General features: G+C 40.9%; 1 non-coding gene across 1 annotated transcript; it reads right to left on the bottom strand.

Moving 5' to 3' along the window:
• Positions 1–4,242: 4,242 nt before the first annotated feature.
• On the bottom strand, positions 4,243–4,349 carry LOC122108700. The gene has a single exon (XR_006147607.1). It is a non-coding gene; the product is annotated as a U6 spliceosomal RNA (small nuclear RNA).
• Between the last annotated feature and the right edge of the window lie 747 nt (positions 4,350–5,096).

Below are 5,096 nucleotides of genomic sequence, written 5' to 3'. Positions count from 1 at the left end.
TTCCCTTGAATTATTGTTTCCTCTCTTAACTTTCAGAATTATAATTGAGTCTTCTACAGGAAAGTATGTCTTCTACACATGGGTCACAACCTATATTTCTAACACTCTCTCTTCTTTCTTCTATTCCTGATAAACTTTATAGGTTATAAGCATTTTTTTTTGGTCAGTCATGGGACCTGAACTCTGGGGCTGGGCGCTGTCCCTCAGCTCTTCAGCTTAAGGGTAGTGCTCTACCACCTGAGCCACAGTGCCACTTTGGCTTTTTCTGCTTATTTGGTGCTGAGGAATTGAACTCAGGGCCTCATGCATGCAAGGCAAGTATTCTACCACTGAACCACCTTCCCAGCCCCATAAGCATTTTTAAAAGAACATTGCTTAAAGGATTGGAAAGGTTGGTTATTGTTTGGTGTTGGTCATGGTGATTTATTTAGCCTAATCAGCAACAATATGTTATTAAGGGGGAGCAGAAGTTTTAAAAAAAAAAAAAAATGAAATCCAAATCCCACCACCCTCACATATTATTTCCATTTTTTCATTTAGCTTTACCAAGTGTATACATAATAAATGTTTGTTAAGATTTTAATATGTACAGCCACAGTGATAGATGGACAGGATACAACATCTAGCAAAACAGAAATGGTCCCTGCTCTTCTGGAGTTGAGAATTTAGTGGAGAAAACAGATATTATTGCCAGGCACTTGTGGCTCGTGCCTGTAATCCTAGCCATTCAGGAGACTGAGATCTGAAGAATGAGGTTCAAAGTCAGCCCAGGCAGGAAAGGAGATTCCTGAGAGTCTTTTTTTTGGGGTCCGGTCATGGAGCCTGAACTCTGGGCCTGGGCACTGTCCTTCAGCTCTTCAGCTCAAGGCTAGCGCTCTACCACTTGAGCCACAGCGCCACTTCTGGCTTTTTCTGCTTATGTGGTGCTGAGGAATTGAACCCAGGGCCTCAGACATGCAAGGCAAGTGCTCTACCACTGAGCTATCTTCCCAGCCCCCTGAGAGTTTTATCTCTGATTAACCACCAGAAAGCCAGAAGTGGAGCTGTGGCTCAAAGTGATAGAGTGTTAGCGTTGGGCACAAAAGCTCAGGGACAGTGCCCAGGCTCTGAGTTCAAACCCAGGAATGGCAGAGAGGGCGGGGGGAGGATTATTAACAGCCAATCTGAGTTAGCTGTTCTACCATGGAGACCACCAGGTGTCCCCATGCCCATTCACTCCAATTACAATGACAGAGGGCCTTCAGATTCACAGTGGGGAAGGAGGCAGATGGCAGCCAAAATAAAGACTGCTTTTCTCAGTCTCTCTTACAGCTAAGTGTAGACAAGTAACCAAGTTCAAATCAATGGAGGGGACCACAGGAGACCAAAGAGGCAGCAGAATCCAAGCCTTCCTTAGGACTATTTCCAGCTAATTTATTTGCAAAAGGAGAGAGTGGCTCTCTCTGACTGTTGGTTTCTGTACATGGCCACGCATCCTCAACCCTTGGCCTAGAACAAGGATGGAGTTCCACTGACACATCCTGGGCTAGTATACTACTCATCATAGTTTCCCTACATTTGGTCCACACATCTATAAATATTCCTCCTATGAAATTCTCCTGAGCTCTTAATTTCTGTGTGCCATCTATTTTTCTGCTGGGACCCTTAATGACACCTACTTTGATAACACATTCTGTTCAAATGCAAGTGGCCATGTTTAATTCTTAGACACCTTCTATAAGAAGAACTGAATGCTCCCCTATGACCCAGCAATCCCACTGTTGGGCATTTACCCAAATGATCACAAACAAGGCCATACTAAAGCTACCAGCACAACTATGTTTATTGCAGCATTATTCTCCATAGCAAAGATATGGAAACAACCTAGATGCCCCTCAGTAGATGAATGGATCAAGAAAATGTGATATACATATATATATATATATATATATATATATGTATATACACATATACATATATATGCCTCCATCAGGAAGAATGACACTGCCTCATTTGTTAGGAAATGGAAAAAAATTATACTAAGTGAAGTAAGCCAGACCCAAAGAAACATAGGTCCCATAGTTTCCCTTATTTGCAATAACTAGTATACGTCTAGGATAACCTTACCAGACAAGTAGAAAAGGTCAAAAGCTATGCACAAGATCAATAGAAAGCCCATGGATTGGGAGAAGATCTTCACTAGCCATACAACAGACAAGGGTCTCATATCTAAAATATACAGGGAACTTAAAAAATTAAATCCCCAGAAGTGGCGCTGTGGCTCAAGTGGTAGAGCGCTAGCTTTGAGCTGAAGAGCCCAGTTCCAGAGTTCAAGACCCACGACCGACCAAAAAACAAAAAAAGAAAACATAAAAAAAATTAAATCCCCCAACAACAAATCTTCAAAGAAACAACTGCCCAATAAATAAGTGGGCTAAAGACTTAAGAGAAACTTCTCTGAAGAGGAAAGAAGGATGGCCAATACACACATGAAGAAATGCTCAACCTCTCTAGCCATAAAAGAAATGCAAATCAAAACAACATTGAGATACCACCTCACCCCAGTTAGAATGGCTATAATCAAGAACGCTAATAACAACAAATGCTGGAGGGGATGTGGACAGAAGGGAACCTTACTGCATTGTTAGTGGAAGTGTAAACTTGTTCAACCACTTTGGAAAGCAGAATGGAGGTTTCTCAAAAGACTCCACATAGAGCTCCCCTATGACCCAGGAATCCTACTTTTGGGCATTTACCCAAATGATCACAAACAAGACCACTAAAGCTACCAGCATGATTATGTTTACTGAAGCATTATTTACCATAGCTAAGATATGGAACCAACCCAGATGCCCCTCAGTAGATGAATGGAGCAAGAAAATGTGGTATATATACACAATGGAATTCTATGCCTCCATCAGAAAGAATGACATTGCCCCATTTGTTAGGAAATGGAAAGACTTGGAAAAAATTATATTAAATGAAGTAAGCCAGGCCCAAAGAAACATAGGTCCCATGGTTTCCCTTATTTGCAATAACTAGTATACGTCTGAGACAAGCAGAAAAGGTCAGATAAGCTGATGTTAGGGGAATGAACCCTAAGATAAGTATTCAAATGTTTTTTGGGGTTTTTTTTCCTTTCATGCAATCATTTCTAACATATTTATAAGATGATTTCTTTGTTGCTTTGTATGTCTCTCCCCCATGGAATAACCTATGCTTTCACTGTATTTGATATTGGTATAATTTGTGGAGGGGCAGGGAAAAAACAAATCGTTTAACTAGGGATACAGGTGGACCCATTACAACAATGAGATGTACAAGTCGTTATGTCGAAAACGAACTTTACAACTTTGGTGGGGGGTGGGGGGAGGATCAGGTGGTGGGAAGGGGGATAATGGAAAGGGATGGGAAGGGGAAACAAAGAGGAGGCAACAATGCTTGATAAGAAATGTACTCCTTATCTTGTCCATGTAATTGTAACTCCTCTGTACAATATTCTCACAATAAAAAAAAAAGCTATGCACATATGACCATATAGGATGGTGCTAAGCGAAATCAATCCCAAGATAGAAACACAAGAGGTTTTATCTTTGTTGCTGTTGTTTTTAAGGTACTTATAATGTACTCTGTGATTTCTTTTGTTTCTTTTATATATTCTTCCCCGTGGCATAACCCCTGTTTTTATTGTATTTGATTCCAGTACCCTGCATCTTGTATATACATTTTTCTAATTTGGGGAGGAGAAGGGAAATGCTGAAACAAGGATACAGGTTGACCCATTGTAACAATGAGATGTACAAGGCACTATGTTAAAAAAGAACTCTACAATTTGGGGGGGAGGGAGAGGAATTGAGGAAGGATGGCTGGGGAAAAACAAAGGAGGGGGTAACAATGCTCAATAGGAAATGTCCTCATTACCTTACTCATGTAACTGTAACCATTCTGTACAGTATCTTTACAATAAAAAAATATATAAAAATTAAAAAAGAATTGAAGATGCCTTTATAGTTATCACTGGCAAAAATGGTTACCTTTGTATTATTAGTTCCAAATGTTCCATGTGATTTACATATATGTGTAATGGTAAGGCCTGAAATAATCTTTGCCACTGAATCACTACTTGGTTTACTTTTTTTAATCCCCTCTAATTCAAGGCTCACCAGTCTGGCAATCCCCTTAGGACAAGACTGAGTTCCTCCTGCACACCCTCTACATCAAGCCCAGCACCCAGCATGGAACTCAGAACAGACATTAAAAAAAAGAAATATGGAATGCCTCAGGAATCCTCCTGTCATCCTTGTGCAGGGGCCATGCTAATCTTCTCTGTTTCGTTCCAATTTTAGTATATGTGCTGCTGAAGTGAGCACCAGAACAGACATTTTGAATAGATGGAGAATACTATTTATCATGGAACCCAGGTTTCAGGAAACAAAGATCATCACACAGTGCTCGCCCACCTAAACACAGCCCAGTCGATCTGTTACTGGAGTCCTAGGCCAAAGGCTTGGTTCTGAGGTTGCCCAGTTGACCCAAAAGGAGTCAAGTGGTAGTGAATACAGACAAGAAATGTTTTCTCAGTGTGGTTGGACTTGGGAGACAGATCTAACTGCTGGCTTTAGGAATCAACAAAATAGCTTAGGAGTTTATTCGTTTGTTTTTTAAAAAAAAGGAAGGGATGAAGGCAAAATCAAGGAGTGTCCTATATCTAACACTCTTGGCCAGGTTATGATCTTGTTCATCACCCTGGACTAATAGAGTTGAGTTTTGATGCCAAGGAAATCACCACTGGTTTAGTTGCAGTTTCAATTCCTTCATGGGATGTTTATCTATCAGAGCTGTGGTCCTAGAATTTAAAATAAACTGAGGGAAAGAATAATTGAAGAAAGGTACGTGTGTGTTTGCGAGAGAGAGAAAGAGAGAGAGAGAGAGAGAGAGAGGAGGAGGGAGGGAGGGAGAAAGAAAAAGAGGAGAAAGAGAAAAAGAAAGAGAGAGGGGGGAGTTTGTTAGGTCAAACATTTGGGTCCTCCTTCAACGCTCTAAAGCCTAAGCCATGACTGACAGGGAAGGCCAAGGCTCTTACCGCTTAGTCACCGTGGTTGTATAATGTGAACCAA

The sequence above is a fragment of the Dipodomys spectabilis genome, unplaced genomic scaffold, assembly GCF_019054845.1.
Source record: "Dipodomys spectabilis isolate Male_0828 unplaced genomic scaffold, ASM1905484v1 ptg000063l, whole genome shotgun sequence".
NCBI lineage: Eukaryota > Metazoa > Chordata > Mammalia > Rodentia > Heteromyidae > Dipodomys > Dipodomys spectabilis.
Note: the sequence above shows the minus strand (reverse complement) of the source record. Positions and strands in the feature narration are given on the sequence as shown.